This window comes from Pholcus phalangioides, unplaced genomic scaffold (assembly GCF_987345545.1).
Source record: "Pholcus phalangioides strain wild (caught in Gottingen) unplaced genomic scaffold, Ppha-v1.0 ptg000015l_1, whole genome shotgun sequence".
Taxonomy (NCBI): Eukaryota; Metazoa; Arthropoda; class Arachnida; order Araneae; family Pholcidae; genus Pholcus; species Pholcus phalangioides.
Genome location: NW_028301608.1, coordinates 111,947,557 through 111,967,482, shown reverse-complemented (window position 1 = coordinate 111,967,482; position 19,926 = coordinate 111,947,557). Strand labels below are relative to the sequence as shown.

The following is a 19,926-nucleotide window of genomic DNA, read 5'->3' as shown; positions in this document are numbered from 1 at the left end:
TATAATTTCACTTACTTTTACCTAGAAATAAAGATCATTTTTCCTGATAAGAAAATAAAACTCAAAATATAAAATAATAGTACATAAAACAATTTTTTGTAATAATAAATACAATATACATAGATAAAATATAATCTACACAGAACGCTATACATAAAAAGAGAGAGAGAGAGGCGTTATATATAGAGATGGCATTGCAATGAAATATACTTGATTATAAAATAAGTTTTTTACAGGAATTAATTTGGAAAAGTGAAGTGAAAATTCTTATTCATTATGTTTTAGATGAGTTTCATGCAATGAAAAATATTTCTTGTACTTACAAATTTCTCTATTTCTGTTACAACTTCCTTGATAACATTTTTCACGACATCTTTCTCGACATTACCTTTGTCATCGACCACGTTCTTTTTGTCGGATGAGTTTTTAACCTACAAAAAGCAATCAGGAAAGAATTATTACACGTACAATCAGTAACAAAAAAACTTCAAGAGTAAGAATGTTTTATTGTAAGCAATATATCTAATAACACAGTAGCAATGTTTGTTCTTGAAAAGCAATAAGAACTTGGAATAAATAATTTTCACGGTCTATGTTGAGTGCTTTACGTTAATATTCAAATTGTATTATGACGATGATATTGATTTTTTGATACAACAACTAATTAAGTAGCTTACACACGTAGTTTTGTTTATTATAAATAATACTTACTTTTCTGAAGATGATTCGAACAATTTTGGATATCGTTTTGTCATCTTTCACGTCGTATGGCTTGAGTTCATCCTTATTAATAAAAATATTGAAAGAGAATATAAATATGAGACTCATGAGTAGACTATTCAATAAAATTCATATTAACACGTTTAGTGAAATATGTTTTATTCCAAATATTAACCCACTTCAATAAAATTCATTGGATATTGTAATGCTCGAAGAGATTCGATGCTTAAATGGCCCATTTTAATGTGGACCGAACATAGAGCGAATGCAATTTCTGAGATGCAGTGAATGATTTTGTTTCGATGTAAGACTGGCAAATTCGATTCTGACTCATTATCCGATTTGGATATACAGTCAACACTCGATTTTACAAACCTCCAATTTACGAACTGCATATTTCTACAAACTAATTTTTTGGTCCCAAACACAAATATACTATTCCTTAAAACATCTTTCTCATTTACGGACTATTTTTCCCGTCCCTACGGGCTTGAAAAACTAGAGTTGACTCCAAGTTGTGATAAAGTATTATTACACTAATAAAAATATTATTATATAAGTTATATCATGATTGCGATTATATGCTTCTGAAGTTCCACAATTAAGAAACTCTCTTGTTCGATTTTGCATTTACAGCATTACGTAGAAGGTTAATCGAAACACGTAAAAAATTGTATTACTTACTTTGACCTATTGAAAGAAATGAATTTGGATCGATAATTACACATAATGCATAAAACAAAAGTTTTAATTCAGATAAATTGAACGTTTTTAAAATGTATCCCTTTTTTGAAGTGATTGCAGAGTCGGTATTAATTGGTGCAATTAATATAGCGATCGACCACGAGTCTATCGACGGTGGAGGAATTTATTAATGGAGCAATTAAAATTAAACATCAATAATACATAAATTATAAAATAAATTATTTCTTTTTCTTGGGCGTGGTCCAATTCTTTAGAAATTCTTCTAGGAAATATTTATGAAGTTCATGTGTGATTGAGTAACTGTCGTTGTTAGCTTTTGAAAAAAAAAAATACAGCTCTTGAAAATTTCTTAAAACAATCAAACTTAAAACTTGTCAAACAATATTATGGCCATTACTATTTTATTCAGTGGTGTTTTTTTCCTTGTTTTTTACATAGAAGTAAAACATAGAAGAGGCAAAACAAACGTGGTTAAACACTTGACATACACTGATGTTTCTTTAGAATTTCAAATTTTAGAAGAATTTTTAATTTTAGAATTTGAATTCCTCATCATTTGGCCTTCATCATTTCTGGAAAGACATTTTGCAGTTGGTAAAAGTTACAGTAGAGAATCGATTATCCAAAACAATTAGGGACTGGGAGTGTTCGGATAACCGATCATTCGCGGAAAAAAATGTGCCAGTGTCATAGGAGCAATATGAAACAAAGAAACAGTGATATTAAACACAAAACTGTATACATTTTGTATCACACATCATAACTGACTAGCCTAGTTTGATAAGTTAAAAATGGCCATTAAAGTAGTTCAGGAAAAGAAGTACAAAATTTTCTTTTGCGTCAGAGCTGACACTCGTTTTTTTTTTGCCACTAAATCTCGCAAACGTTTTAAAGACAGAAATTGGACAGCTCATATTCTTGTTGTTCTAACTACATCATATGGCCGTCTCAAAGCAGTGAAAAGTTTCTTCATTGGATGGTCCTTTTTCAGCACTTTTGTCGTCGCTAGGCTAGTTCTCGCCGTCACATGGGTCTTGGTCATCGATGACACTGGCAATGCTTAATAGCCCCCTAGGGCCATCGACATTACATTCGAGCGAGTCTTGAATGTTTTCCTGGTCGCATTCTTCAAATCCTGAAGTTTTGACACAAATTGGCTGTTTGGTGGCTCTTCAGATGCAGCGACAGATTTATCCGAGGAAAGAGTTTATATCAAGCTTTTGCTAGTGTAGTGCCCTTGACAGTAGCCCTAGCTTCTGCTGCCATGTACACAACATCCTTCAATTCATTTGCACAGTTGCTGAATTGTTGTTTTTCTTTCCATATTCTTCCCTGATCAGAAACATATGCAGCAATGACTTTCCGTAATAATGTTTGAAGCTTTTAATGGGCGGGGGGTGGGGCGCTATCTACCTTGAGCGGAACTTCTACATTGCACGCAAATTTGAATTTGTCGATTGGAACGCTTTCGGTTAACCGATGTTCCGATTGATCGTCATTCGGATAATCGATGCTCTATTGTACATTCATTTCTGCCTCTTAATACGGGATGTCCGTTTCAGTTTTTAAAAATGTGATTTGCGATATTTTGAAATCTACTACTTTTTACGTAGTGTCATTTTGTGGTATCAGATTTTTTTTTAAATTTAAAAGCTTTTATACACACAAATCTAATAATATTCAAACCAAATATGTGCGAATTTTAACATTTCAAGAGAAGAGAAAAATTTTTACTATAATTTTACTATACTAATTTTTTTACGATTGGAAAGGAATTTACAGAGTAATAAGAAAAAAAGTGTTCTGACATATTTTTAGCATTAAGTACTTCATTACTTGTCGAAAATTTGTTTTTCTCAAAGCATATGTTTTCACACAGTAACACTCGGATGCTACATATATACTGTATATAACAGCAGGAAAATATGAACATAGGAAACTTACAATATCCTTGATCTCATCGACATTTTTCTGAGTTATTTTGTTTTCTTTAATAACATCACTAAGATCGGATTCATCCTGCAATAAATAATAAAAATGTCTGATTGATGGTGTTGATATCGGTAAAATAACAAAAATTCTATTGGATGTTTCCTTGTAGAGTCGAATATTTATTCTGGAATCTTATACTTACCACTGGTTTGTCTCTCTTTCCTTTCGTTTTGGTGATTATTTTCTGTCCAGATGTTGTGTAAATTGTCGTCGTCACGGTTCTTGTTCGCTGTTGAAAAATATTTCAAAATAAATATCGTAACAACCGTAAAGAATCAGAAGCAAAAAAAAAAACCCGCTATTAAATATCATTGATAACGTGAAAAATTGAAAAATTAAAAAATTTAGAGAAAATGCAAATAAAAACCCCCGTTGATATTTGAACGCAGCTAGTTCTGCTGTGATCTTTTGCTATAGATACCTGCGAAGATGGATCGAAACAATTGAAATATTTGCACACGAACATCGTTAGTGGTGTGCATGGCATTTGACCAAAGCTAATCCCCAACAGAAAGTCAAACCACCACATGATGTAAGGCAGGGGTCTTCAACGCATGTCCCGTAGGCTACATTTGGCCCTCGGAGATTTTTTGTCGTGGCCCGCCGATCATTTTCAGGAAAAGGTTGCAAACATTGAAAACAATTAATTTCGAATTTAAAAAATAAATTGTTTCCAAACTAAAAAAATAATAATTTCGGAATTAATGGAAGAAATAATTCTAGAATAAATGGAAGTAATAATTCTAGAATAAATGGAAGAAGTAATTCTAGAATAAATGGAAGAAATAATTCTAGAATAAATGGAAGAAATAATTCTAGAAAAAATGGAAGAAATAATTCCAGAATATTCATGAGAATTCAGAGTTACTGAAAGAAATAGTTTTAGAACATTTGAAAGAAATAACTTCAGAATTAGTGCAAACCATAATTTATAGATCAATGAGTGAAATAATTCCGAAATTTCTGCTAGAAATTATTTCACAATCATTAAAAGAATAATTAGCATAATTATTAAAAGAAATGATTTTAAGATGTATTGAGTAGGAAAATTATTTCGGAATCACCAACGTATATAACTGCAGAATCATTTAAAATGATTTCAAATTGTCAATCAAAAACGTTTTAGAGAAAAATTAAAAAGTTATTTCAGAACTAATAACTCGGAATAAATAAAAGTCTTCAATTATTTTTATTCGAACATATTTATTTTTGCTGAACAACATTTGTCCCAAAAAAATCAGGGGAAAATGTTTCAATTGATGAGTAAATGAAAGAAATATAATCAATCAGCAATGGTGTCCCTCCATTCAGAAATATCACCAAACAGCTCTTCAATTTGGATGCAAATGCTTCTGCCTGATTTTCTTTTGGGAGAGAGTGGAATCGAAAATTTAGAAAATTAAAATCATGACAATTTGGAATAAATGCAAGAAATACCTTTGGAATAAATGCAAGAAATACCTTTGGAATAAATGCAAGAAATACCTTTGGAATAAATGCAAGAAATACCTTTGGAATAAATGCAAAAAATACCTTTGGAATAAATGCAAGAAATACCTTTGGAATAAATGCAAGAAATACCTTTGGAATAAATGCAAGAAATACCTTTGGAATAAATGCAAGAAATACCTTTGGAATTGACGAAAATCCAGAATAAGTGAAAGAAATAACTCCAAAAATTCATGAAAATGAAGAAAAAAAAAATTTATGAAAGGAATTACTATTACTGTAAGTGCGGGGCCTCTCAAAACCCTAGCCTAGTGCGACCACACCTACCGTACACCCCTAAGGATGGCTTTGCATCACACCAAACAAATTGTTCAACAGATTTATTTCACTTGGGTCGCCGTTAACCGGTGAGTGGTGGAGTTTTTTTTCGATTCCTATTTGAAAAAATGTATCAGGTTCTACGAGCAAATTCTCCTAAAGTGATCCTTCCACTTCTCCAGGACTTATAGTTCGTCCTGGATTGGTGTATGCTGCAAGGTTTTGGAGACCATACTTACAGGGAGCAATGGCTTGGTCGAGTTGGATGCAGAGAAGAGACACGCGTGCTCTTGATGGCACACGGGACTTAAGCTACGAAGAGACTTGATTTTTTGAAAATATTTCAAAAAAGTATTCAAATACAATAACACACACTCACAGTTTTTTTCCCAGGTTGCTTACTAGTGCCTGTATCGTCTTCAGGGTTCTCTTCTTTCTTCTATATTTGAGGAAAAAACAGAATATTTTGTCATATTGTATATGATATGGGAATTTAAATTTTGCTTGTATTAATTTCACCTTGGAAATTTAGTTGCGCGTTAACAAACTTTTAATGCTATAAAAACAAAATCTTTGGAAAAATATTTTTTTTTAGTTTCATTGATTGAAACATTATTGCAGTGAATATTCGTTTCTTTTCATTATACCATTAAATATGTTTACAAAATAGTTTTTAAGTGGATAAATTTGATTACCGTGTCGTTGTTAGGGTCTTCTTCATCTGTATCATCGCCTGTGATTGTTACTGTTCGCACATCGTCCTTACGATCCTTACGAAGCTACAAAAAAACACAAAATACACCGTTGACTAAAAAAATACCAAAATCTAACACTTTAACTTGATTTTATTGAATAAAATTCAATACGCAATTGGACGGTTTTTATATAAAAGGAACCAAGCGTCATTTTTAAAACATATACCGACATCTGAACTATTGAAAGAGAGATGGAGTTTTTTATTTAAATAGAACCAAGTGACATATAGGCCCTGATGTCGTCTTTCTTCTCTTTCTTTCAAACCGAGCGCAACTCAGGTCTATCGCCATGAGCAATTTACGACCTTGTGAGTTATGCCGGAAGTGTAAATGTGTGTACCTAAAAGTCTGAGTGTATATCTAGTGCTGTGCATGGTTTTTCAGTGCTGCCATCTATATATATTTCGGAAGTGGAGTGAAATTTAATGACTGAATATTTGTACTGTTTGTTGGCCTGTTGCGAAACTTTTTAAAGGGGAGATCAGCTCACATTTGCGTCTCGAAGTTGGGAACTTCAGTCGACCACCACTGTGGCGACAGTGGGGCTCCATGAGTCCGTGACTGTGACCACTTAACCACCACAGGCTGTGATGTCGTCTTTTCTTTTTTCAAACCGAGCACCACTCAGGTCTATCACCATCTACGGGCGATTTACTACTTAGTGAGTTGTGCCGGAAGTGTAACTGTGTGTATACCTAACAGTCTGAGTGCGTATGTAGTGTTGTGTTTGATTTTTCAGTGCTTCCATCTACATTTCGGAAGTGAAGTGAGTGATGAGTTATGATTGAATTACATTTGCACTGTTTGTAGGTCTGTTGATCTCTGTGGCGAGACTTTTTAAAGGGGAGGTCGGCTCGCATTCGCGCCTTGTAGTTGGGAACCACAGAAAACCAACTTCAGCCGACCACCACAGTGGCGACGGTGGGGGTTCGAACCCTAGACCTCGCGATGCGAGTCCGTCATTATGACCACTCGACCACCACAGCGGATGTGATGTCGTCTGTGTGTACTTGAACCAACTACCAGCTGAAGAGATAACTGAATCGAAGATAACTCTAAATAGCTTTTTTTCTCAGTTTTGATTTAATGGCGCTTGGCTCCTTTTGTATAAAAGCCGTCAAATTGCAGTGACATTAATTTCATTAGGTCATGTAACATCTCAACACTTATTTCCAGATAAATTTTCATTAAAGTTTCACCAAGATCCAGGAAGAATCGAATAGCTTCTGTTTACTTCTTCTTACTTACTTCTTCAATGCTCTGGATTGGATCTAGTATCATAATTTCTTCCGTATATAATCCACGACAGCATATAGAATATAACTCCGTAAATGAAATAATATTTACGATACGAATATCTTTTTTTGTGCTTCAGTACGAGTTTTTATTCATATCAATTTCTTTTATTTAACATAAATGTTCTAGCAACACCTATAACATGTTCTAATTAGAAATGCAATTGTATACTCTTACATCTGTTTCGAAGACATTCGTAACCTACATTTTTTGTGTGTGGAATGTTGGTCTTCTTTCAGGAATTTTAATTAGGTCTGTGCATGGTGGTTTTAGTGCGAAATGCCGAAATAGGGGAAGTGAATAGAAATAATAAATTGATATTTTTCTTTCAGATGGAGGCATCCAGTGTGATAAATAGACTTGTCTTGTGGGGTTTCTGGAACAATATATCAAAAACATTCTTGATTGGCTCAAGGTATGCAATGGTGAGGTTACTTTTCTTATTGTTCATTGCAAAAATTGTTATAATTTAGTGCATTTTTATGACTTTTCTTACATCACATTATAATTCGGGATTATTTTTTTTTACTGATCACTCATCATATATTTTCATTTTGATCGTATTCAATTGGAAATAAATTAAAAAAGGGTTTGTGAACGACACAATTTTAAAAATTCGTATTTTCAAAACTATTACACATAATATATAATCTGTGGTACATAAAAGTAAAGAAAAATATTCGAAGTTTTTCCGAACATCTCTTAATAGATGGCAGCACTTCGTAGAGTACAGTGTCTGAAATTAAACATAGTAATCCTGATAATGGTTGGAAATTATAAATTGGTAAATGCAATGAGAGGAAATGTTTTTGCGTATTATAACGAGTTTTGCTTACTAACTAATATACAAGAGTTGTTTCCGCTACTTATGTGCAGCGCGCATTTAGAAATCTGTAGCGGAAAAAAAAGAATGATTTAGTCAATTTTCACTCACTGCATTCTAATGAAGTTGAATGTTCTTCTTTATTTTTGTACATCACATTATATTATGCACAATAGTTTTGAAAATATAAATTTTTAAAATTCATTTGTGAACACCCTGTATTTCATTTGAAAAAAATTATTTTTTCTCAACTCACAGTATCTGGATTTTTCTCGATGAAATCCTGAGTATCCTTGGTTATTTTCGAAGTATCAGGATTGCCTTTGTCGTCGAACAATTCCTTCGGATCGTTGGATTTCTAGTTGGATTATTTTGAAAATACAGTTATTTCAAATTCATTTTCAGAAAACAAGATCATAGCAGAAATAATCAGATGTATGTTTGCTTTAACTTAATTAATATATAATTTTGAATAAAATACATAAAAAAAATATATGCGTAGTTGTGCTAATCTGAGTTGATATTATCATGAGGTGTCGAAGCTCAGAAAATGGCCCAACATCGTATTTAATATAGGATTCATTAAGTTTGATGTAACTTTGTATTAAAATACATTATGTAGACATTATTTTTCATTTGAGTATTCTAACGAGAACCAGAAGTGATAAGATGATTTTTTAAAATAATTTTCATACCGTTAAATCAGTACTTATGTTATAATAGAGCATTAAATTTGATACAAACGTTTAACCTAAGTATATAAGAAAATATAGAAAATTTTGATACTCACTATTATCTGTAAAAATGATATCATTAGAATTAGAGACGGATAGAGTAAATATCTCATTGTATGCAGCTGTTTCGAACATGATTCTTCCTCTCGAATAGTTGAATACGCAAATTTATTTTAAACAAACGTGAAAATACGATAAAACTTTTTTTTTCTTTTCATCATGAACATGATTAATTAGAAAAAAAATAATATCTGAGATCAATGTTAGATAGATTGAATTCACTACCACAAATTCTTGGTATATTTCATTAGAAATAAAATTTTCAAAAATTTTATAACGATTTCTGAAAAAAAAATCTTTTAAAAAATTCCTGAAAAAATTATTAAAACAATTTTTAAAAAAATTTGAACAATTCCAAAAAATTTTAAACAATAAAAAAACTATTTCTCAAAAAATTATTAAAAAACAATTTCCAAAATTTGAAATTACACGAATTAAAAAAACTCTGAAATAAAGTATTATTTCATAGACTTCCCGAGGAATTAAAACTATTTTATCACATTCAATTCACCTTAGTAGTGGTGTATTAGCCCGTTCTGGCTGCACCCTCACAAAAACGGTTCCGTTCTTTTATATATTTTTTCTCATTTCTTTTTTATAAAAAAAAATTTTCATCAATGCGAAAATCCACTGACCAGGAAAACCTTTTTAAGAGGATTGTCTTTGAGATTTCAAAGGCTATATTTGGAAGACAATTTCTCTGTGAGCGGACACATGTCCTGATCGCATTTGATTATAGGAATGCTTATGCTATATCGATATTTCTACATGGCCTCTCTGCAAATTTGTGAAAAAGTTTCTTTGCATCTTTCTGTAACTTTGTCTGTGCGGTCACGTGGGTATCGCGCTCGACTCTTCCTGCGAGGATCCATGTTCGAATTCCGTTTGTAGCACAATGTTAGTCGGTTGAAATTGGTTTATGCAGTTTTTCCCCTTCAAGGCACGAATACGGGCAGGTCTTCCCCCCATTTGTTAAATTCTCCCCGCAATTCAACACAATGCTTACGCTCCTTTCATACGCTACGGATTCGTCCTTACGGAGGATCGTAACGATGAAAGGAGCGTAATAGGAGGATATTCGATACGGAATATCCTCCGCACGGAGATAATTGCTTTTTGTTTCGTCACAGAGCAGTGTCGTCTTAACGCGTGGGCCCAACAAAAGTGAGATCTAGTTGAAGTTTTCTATAATTTTCCATGTAGGGCCTCAGAAAAATCGCTTGGCCCGGGTGCCCATGATGCTCTTAAAAGGTCCCTTTTTATAGAGTCGCTCCATACCGCCGAACGTCCGTAGTGTGTGAAGGCAGAAAGAATGAGGATTAACATGTACCAACAAGAGCTCCTTTTACGGGAATTGCAACGGTCATGAAAACTGTTATCAGATATATATCTTACGGTAAATGTGATAAATGCGGTTGTTATACATAATAACCGGTTATTGTGGATAATTACCGAGCATATTGGTAGGTTTGATAAATTTCCCTAAATTAATCACTTTTACCGATGATTATGCATAGTACCCAAATGTTGCGTCATTGGTAAGCATGATAAATCGTACTATATGATGCATTATACATGATAATTCATAAATGTATTGTATCATTATATCGGGGTACGTTCGAAAAATTTGCTATCATTATATTGGGGGTCCCGACTATATTCATCAAACGTACAAGACTCATTTAGAATTTCTTTCATATTTGTCAAATTTACACTGGGGTATTATGCATAATCACAGATAAGAGCGAATAATTTAAAGCATTTATCAAATTTACCGATGGAACTTGGCTATTATGCATAATTTTTAGTAAAATTAATAATGATTTATTGACTATCATATTTGCCAACGACGATGGTTATTATGCGGATTCAGCGGTAAAAGTAATACATTTATCAAACTTACCGAGTCGATTGGTAAGTATGCATAATAACCAGTTACTATGCATAATAATCGATATACCACATTTACTGCACTATATAGACATAATTAGTTTCACTTCATAAATGTCAATAGAAGATGTCCAATACTTACTTGTTTGACGATAATTTCAATGATGTCGTCGTCATCTTGCAAGTTGTATTTCTTCAGTATATCCTTAAAAGATTGAATCGATATTATTAGAGAAATGCTATAAGGAGATTTTTTTAACATGCAATAATTTCCAACCAAATGTACCGCATAATAACGAGAAACACTAATAACTTATTCGTTCTTTATTGTCAGTCTTTATAAAGCAACGTGGAGGGAAAAACCACGATGATTACCGAAACGGTGTCTCTGCACCAAAAGTATACTTTAATACATGAAATTATTATATTCTACCTACCTTTACCTAAAAACAGAAAAAAAAGGGAAAAAATCAAAATATTTCAGGTACATACACTATCAAGACAACAAATTCAAGTCTATAATTTATTCTCTACGTATCCATATAATAGGATATGATCACATTCCATCATCTTTATTTAATTAATATGTAATACAGAAGTGATTTCCTGAAAGATACTGTAATCATTCACTTTACCGAGAATTAATTTTTATTGATTTTGCCATTCATATCATAAAAAACTACGAGGCAGAAACAAATTTACGAGTTCATTCAACTGTTTTCGTCTCTATTTAGTGTATCATTAATCTGCTTGATGAGTAAAACGTTGAATTTCTGAAAAAGAAAAAAAACAGATATTCTCTTAATTTCTATGATAGAGTACTTACAGGTTTTTCAGTTTCTTTAACGAAGTCATCTGTAGCCTCTTTTGGTTGCTTAGGATTAACAGTACCGTCTTTTTCATCGATCAATGGCTCAGATCCAGGAGATTTTTTGTTCTTCTCCTACACAAAATTATAAGTGATAAAGTTAAGATTTTCCATGTAAGTTATCTCGGTAGCTCATTTTGTTATACAGTCAGGACTCGATTTTACGAACCGACATGCTTTTACGAACTAGTCTTTTCTGGACCTAAAGTTTATAATACTTCTTTAAGAAATTCACAAACCTTCGACTTTAAGAATCGATCAGTTTTTCGAGTTCGTAAAAACAAGCGTTGACTGTATTACATGAATACAAATATTGATAGTGATGACTTAGGCTATGATTTCTATGGCCATGCACGTATTTTTTTATGATTTTACATTTTTCGCTACTATTATGCGATAGAAATAAATCATTTTCCCATGATTTTCAGTAATTCTAAGGCATTTTTTTCATTATTTTCACTATTTCTCCATGATCCCCCCCCCACTGAGACAGTACTATAACAGGATTTAGCGACCCCCCCACTCCAAGAATTCATGAATATATCATGTAATCAATTCTATTATACAATGCACGTCCCACATGTGGACGATCCTGAATCTCTTACCCATGGGACGTTCAGCAACTATGCCATAAGAGGAATAACCGGACAGGAACGCATTGAATAGGAAGTCGTCACATAATTATTATTTTCAGAGTGCCTACCATACTAAATAAAGCTTTGGCAGCCTAATTACAACACAATTAGTCATAAGAAAAAAAGTGTTTAAAATTTTCAGATAATTTCTTTGATTGAAAAATAGAATGGAATTTCTCTCTTTAATGTTTTAAAAACGTTGCCATTCCTGATACCATGCCGCGGGTTGGCCACTCCTGAACTTGGGTTTTTAAGAAATTATGAAGGAAAGTATGCATTTCGTTTTATATTCAAATGAATCTCATCAATATTGAATGAAGAATACGCTATACTTACTATAACCTAAAAAATCATTAAATGGTTTCATTATTTCTCATTCATATTTAAAATATCTAACTATAGTAGACCAACTAATTACGCTCAGAAATCTATACTGACGAGCTCAAAGACTAACAAATTCAACTGCTACAAATTAGAACAATTAAATTTGTTTTTTTTTTCATTAACGTTCGATAATCACTCCGATACTCACTTTTTTCAAGATTACTCGCACAATTCTGTACAGAATGTCATCAGGAACATCGGTTATTTTGCGTTTTTTTAGCTCATCCTTGAAAAAAAAGAAAAAAAAAGAAATCCCCATCAATCTCTTTAAATGAATTTGTTTTTCATATTTTGATTTATATCAGCAAGAAAATTATAAAAGATTAAAATGAATTAAATTCGTTTATAAATTTGCGAAAGTTTGATAATAATTTATCATATAGAAAGTTCAACTGATTATATACAGTATATCCTGATGTTTCATCGAGTTAAATTTGGAAGAGAAATTACTAGTAATATGGAGAGTATTTGAAAAACTAACACACTAAAACCCTTCTTGACGGATACCCCTCTTTTACGGACGAATTTTTTTATCCCACCGGTGTCCGTAAAAGAGAGGTTTTACTTTACGTATAATTTTAAATTCGTGGTTTAAATTAACATACATTATTGTCATCAATTTAACAATTTATAATTTATGATTTATTTGTTTTAAAAAATGTATAAGAATTGTCAGCACATATCATTCACTTCATTACAGAAAATAGAAATATGAAAATGTATAAAACGACAATTATATATATAATGCACTTGATGAAAAAAATATTTCATTACTTACTTTCACCTGCATGATAAATTAAAAAATCCATTTATTTTACACTGGTACTACTATATGGAAATATGATTTAAAATAGTCATACACAATTAAATTATGTATTGAATTTCAGAAAAAAAATCTTCACGCTAAAATGAGTATGAAGTGCTCTTGATACTTTCTAATTTTGTTTATCACTGAAACCTCCAATTAGATAACAATACAATTGCAACAAAATTGTCACATTTTGTGGAACGGGAACACTGAAAATGATCTGTAAGTCGAGACGATTAGCTCTGCTAGTACAGGGCTCGCCTTGGGGGCCCTAGACGGAAAAGAAAACCATTAAGAAGGGCACCTGGTGATCGCAGACACCAAAGACCCATTGGCGGGCACTTGAACCAGCCATCAAGGCCACCCAAAAATCCATTGACTACTACTCGTGGGAGGACATAGCAGTCGTGAGGCAGCTCCCTGAAATCCACGCTAATTACAAGATACAAGATGAAAGATTTCTGGCGGGGCCTATCTGTTTGCAGACATCAGCCGCCTTCAAAACCGGCCCGCGGGGGACCACTGTGAAGAGAAAGGCAAGGGCGCAAATGTTCGTGTAAGTGTGGAGTGCATGTATGTCGGTCAGAATTGGGAGTACTGTCTGGTGGGGAACCCACAGTCAATTAAAGAACTTCTTTAATTAACTAGGAATTTTTAAATTGAACATGTCTGGACGAGCATGTTAGTAATATTAATTATTAATATTTTCGGCAGGAAAAGTAAACTGCTTGGTGACGTTGACATCTCGTCGTCATGGTCGCACCTGATTCGTCGGTTGCGTGCCTCGCTCTGGTAGGCTGAAAATAGTCACATGATATACAATTATTAAAGTAAAGTTAGATTCAAGGGGAAGAGAAAAGGGGAATAGTATTAGTATTATTAAAAAGTAAGGAAATTAGAGGGAGAGAAAGAAAATCATTTTTTTTTTTTTTTTTTTTTTTTTTTTTTTTTTTTTTGTTTATTTCCAGAGTAATTCCTAAAAATATTAGGAATACTACTGCAGTTTTAAAAAAAATTTTTTGGGTTTTGGAGAAAATATTTTTGGAAAGATGGGTAAAGGAAATGAAGAAAAAGATAGATAGAGAAAAAAAAGAAAATTTTCGGAATTTAAGTTTCCGGCTATTGCTAGGCTGAGTTTCGCTCAGAATACGTTTGCTAGCTCTGCAAGTTGTTCAAAATTTTCAGTGCGCTAGAATTAGCCCGGCTTCCTTTTGGAACTCTTGTAAAAGTTCGCGTTTCACTTTCCTGGAAGTGGCTTTGCTGATGTTTGTCATGTATACCTTTGCGATCGCGTAAAGTTCTGATGTTGAATCGGAGCATTCGACAGATCCATCTGATCCTGTTTCTTCAACCGTTAAATCGCTCGGTTTCGATTCAGGTTTTCTAGTGGTTTTTGCCGATGTCCGGGCAGTCTGCTCTACGGCAGTTCCTACGGTATGTTCGGGGATCGGTGCGTGCCGTGGCTGGCCCTTGGTCGCTCGGGTTTGATTGCTGGCTTCGTTACGCTTTTGCCCCGGATGTCCCTTCGGTTCGGCCGAAAGCTTGAGGTCCGTAGACTTGGTTCCTCTCAGTAGCTCTGGTTGTATCGTAGGGAGCTCCGTAGATGCAGGCTGACCAATCGCGTTCGACTTGGTTGCTTTCCTATCCTCGAGAGAAATTCGCTTTTTCCGCTCGTAGAACTGTTTCCAGACACTTCTCGGGATAAACGAAAAATTGGAATATTTTTTCGGGGATCTCCTGTATTCTGATGGTTTAATTTTTTCCTGAATTACTTCGGGCGTTGGCAGAATAGATCTAGGATTTCTAAGTTTTGCAAGTTCTTTTTTATAAGTTTCACAGCCGCGATAGATGCTGATATGGTCTTTTCCACAGTTACAGCATGTCGGGGTGTCAACACCTTTGACGTTGCCGCATTGCTTGACTTCGTGCGGGCCCGTACAAACCATACATTTAAGGGGGCGCTCGCACGTTTCTCCGTTGTGGCCCCATGTCTGGCATCGATTGCAGATGCTTAAAACAGGTCGACCGGGGTTTCTCCGGTATCTTTCGATCGATATGTCGATTAAGAAAAGATTTTTAAGATCGAAGATTCGCTTCGACTCGTTAGAGGCCGGCAGGTCAATTTTCCAGAGGGGTAGGAATTTTCCTCTTATTCTTTTCCTGCGGGAGCGTATTTGGGTGACTGAAATCGGCGTGAACCCTTCGTCAATGAGCTCGGTTTGGATATCATCGACGGGCGTTGATGCGTCAAGCCCTCGTAAGACAACGCTGAGGGCTGGGGCGTCCGGCGTGGATCGCTACACGCTAATTAGCTAACTGCTCTCGAGGTGACTAAACGAGGCTGGCTTAAGGCTGGGCCACGACTGGTCAAATGACGAGAAGCAGCTGTGCGTGCTACGTGTTTATTTGTATATTTTGTGTATATGTTACTGCCAAACACCGAAGTGTGGGAAAAGTCCGATCTTCAGAAATGATTAGGGGTTTGGCCCGCCAGTTCGCGAAGTGGCCGAATATCTCTAGCCAAAGTTTGATGTTCTGATGCAAGACTGTCCGGTAGGAAGCAAACCCATTTTTTTAATGTAATAGATGTCTACATATATAACAGCTGTATTGGGTAAACTCTACTTGACGAGAGAAACGAAAGTGAAATTTGATGTAGAAAAAAAATAAAAATAATTATATACACAAACACACACACACCCATGTAGTTCTTTCTACCAAATTTTGGAGGGAAAAAATGATTACCACATCGTGATTGTGGTTTGAGGGGGGGTCTCATAACTAACCTGGATATAATTATCACGAAAAAATCCGCCAACTTGACGACGATCCCGAATCAGGTCTTTTGTTATCGAACTTTGGCCAAGTATCTCCGGCGACTTCACGAACAGGCTTGCCATTGCCCTAAATTCGGACACTGGCTTCACAATTCTGGGCAATTTACAACGAAATTGGCGAATTCGCGGGGCCACTTCGCGAATTGGAAAATTTCTGAGTTTTGCAGGCCCCGCCCAGTGGTTTCGGGCTAAAGTAGATCGGGGGAAGCACACACACACTTCCAGCACAAATTAATCGGTAGTAAATTGCCTATGGTGATAAATCGGTGTTGTGCTCGGCTTGAATGAATTTCATATTTTGTAAAAAACTATATAGATTGCACTTATTTTTATGTGTATTTATTTCATTGTAAGATGCCAAACTGTTCAATAACGAACGATTAGCTTCAGTAAAATAATGCAAGTTTTACTCATATTTTCATATGATACGGTGTTGCACAGAATGACTTCGAGAATTTCTTACGTCATAATAGCATTTTCTTTCTTCTAAAATTCAATTTTTTAGACAGTATGAAAAAATACTCACGTTCTGTTTGACATCATCGATGAAATCATTGGTACCAGAAGTCACTACTGGTTCGTTCACTTTTCCGGTTTCATCGACTATTTCAGTGGATTTTTTGACAACCTGAAAATTTTGTTCAAAGCAAAATTCACATTTAAGTAAAACGACTAGCATCATTTTTAATGAGTTATCAATAAAAATGTTTTTGAACTTCAATGAGAAAAGTCTGTACTTACTATTATCTGGAAAAACGATGAAAATTTATTATAAAATTTTCAATCGACATTTTGGCTGAAAACCAAAGAAATATCATCGGATAGATAAAACGATTTTCGATTATTACATAATTAATTTATATTGTTATCGTAAATTAAAGTGTTTATTACCATTAATTAAAGACAAACTTTACATAAAAATCGATGGCTAATTATGTTTGGCTGGTACTTAATTTCACTTAATTTGATACTAATTAGATTTGCAATTACAGTACAAGATTACTGCATTAACTTTATTTTACTTATGAATTATCTATATAAGCATTCGATGATCGATATTAAATAATTAATACTCATAAAGGTTTTCTAAATACTCACGTATTTAACGATAGTTTTGATGATATCATCGCCATCAATGTCGAACGTCTTGATCACTTCCTGTTTTTAGTGAGGTAATTTTTAGAATACAAAATTCACATATAACTAAAATAACATTTCAGCTGTAATAACGATTTGATATTCTTAGAAAAGAAATTTTATTCATGATTATTATATATATGTATTATATATGTTAGAGTAAATGCGACATGGTTATGCATAATTACCAATCATCTTGGTTAAGTTTGATAAATTTATCACTTTTACCACTGAATATGCACAATACCGGAACGTTTTTGGTAAGTTTGAGAAGTTCTAAAATAATTATCTCCTGTACTGGAGATTATGCATAATAGCCTATCATCGTTAGTAAATTTGATAAATACTGAAAACATTATCGCTTTTACCTTCGATTATGCGTAATAACAAAGTGTCATTGGTAAATTTGATAAATACATGAAATTTACCTCCTTTATCTATGATTATGCATAATATCCAGATGTAATTGGTGAATTTAATAATATTAAAAAAAAAATCCAAATGTGTGATGAATACAGTGGGACCCGATATAATGATAACAGATATTACGATCATACCCCGATATAATGATGCAAATACATGTGTGAATACATAACATATATATATCATATAGTGTGATTAATTATGCTCAATAACGATGCGACACCTGGGCATTTTGCATAATCACCGAATCTTAAAATTTAGGGAAATTTATCAAATTTACCAATGCCGCTTGGGTACTATGCAGAATTGCCTATAAAAGTGATAAATTGGGAGAAGTATATTAAACTTACTAAAATGCTTCATATAAGCATGTATAATAATCGCATTTATAACATTTACCGTAGCATATGCATTTATGATATAGTCCTTTATCAATTATTACTTTAAATTTATTTCTTCAGTAACTTTGAGTTCATTACTCGATTTCTACTTGATATAATTACTTTGATTTTAGAATACATATTCGAGATTATAATAAAAACTACGCAGATAAATATGAATTAAAATTATCGTATTATAGTAAATTTATGCCGCATTATATTTGCGGCACTAAATTTGCAAATTACTACTTACTTTCACCTTAAAAGAAAAACAAACAATATTTTAGAAAAATCCTGATGAAGAGGTAAAATGTAAAGATAGATATGTGTTTGCTTAAACAATAATTAATTAAATAAAAATACCATTATTGCGGTAAAATAAAAAAAATAAAAAAACTTCGAATGAAAATTACATGAACCTTTTGTGCAAATTTATTCAAAACAAGGCAATCACTTTTTTAAAAAATTATACATTTTGAAATAAATTCCGCACAATAAGTAATATTCAATCCTCCATACTTACAATTTTCTCAATTTCTTTCACAACGTCTTTGATAACATTCTTTACTGTATCTTTGTCGACATTACCTTTGTCATCGACCACTTTCTTCTTGTCAGTCGATTTTTCGACCTTTTGAAAATAAACAGAAATGAATTATAAGCACAAATAATCATTGTGAAAACTTTGGAGAATATAATTAGTGCAACAAATACTAATATAATACTGAAAAGATCTCCATCAGCAGTTCGTGATTTCTAAATGGCAGTAAATAAATCTCAAGCCTTTTCTGTCAATTTTCGCTTGTATTCCACTGGTAATACTAATACAACAGGCAAATTGCCCAACGAGGTGGCTGAAAAAATTATGCCCGTGAAAAATATGGATGTCAAATACAACGGAACTAAAGTAACCCAATATAAAAGCGAATATGCAGAAAGACATCCCTCTTCCCCTGTTAATACAACAGATACTGAAAACTGACTCAATGAAGAGATATTGGTGTTTCATAAAAATAAAATTCATCGCTGCCCTCACGGGGACTCGAACCCGTCTCTCGTTTTCCGGATGAGTACTCTACCAACTAAACCATGAAGACAGATAAAACTCTGCTACGTTAGAGCGTATATATGGGGTGAATGGCTCCGTGCAATACACTGTTCATAAAAAAGATTATGGCTTTCTAACGTAAGTATGAATACGATTTATCCCACTACGTCTATCATACTTCTTTCGAACTATATTTGTACAGAAGTAGCATGATTGGTCATTATGGGATTCGAACCCGGGTCGTCAGGTATCTTAACCACTCGACTACACAGCACGTCTTAAAACTCTGTTTAGGAATACTGTAAGGGTATATGGAATATCGGAAACTAGTTTGAGTTCCGTATTTGTACAGAAGTAGCCCCCATGACCCCCCACAGGTAAGCTGTATTCCATTTATCAACAACTCTATTAGAAAAAAACTCTCTGTGGCACTACAACCTGTGATTGTCCCTTATTAATTCATACTGGTGTCCCATTGTCGAAGCAGTTGAGTTACGGTGTATTAATAACTCGTGTTTCATCCTATCCAACCCGTTGAAAATTTTAAACACTTCAGTCATATCCCCCGGCACCTGCTTTCCTCCAATGTGTAAACATATTAAGCCTAGTGTGCCAACAAGAGCACGCGTAACTCTTCTCTGCACCTCGTCAACCAAGTCTATGT

At 33.6% G+C, this 19,926-nt stretch overlaps 1 long non-coding RNA gene across 1 annotated transcript; it reads right to left on the bottom strand.

The window, feature by feature from the left end:
* Nucleotides 1-319: 319 nt before the first annotated feature.
* Nucleotides 320-794, bottom strand: LOC149077604 (uncharacterized). Its single transcript, XR_016194173.1, has 2 exons — nt 712-794; nt 320-431 (listed from the first exon to the last, which is right to left on the bottom strand). It is a non-coding gene; the product is annotated as an uncharacterized LOC149077604 (long non-coding RNA).
* Nucleotides 795-19,926: the final 19,132 nt, after the last annotated feature.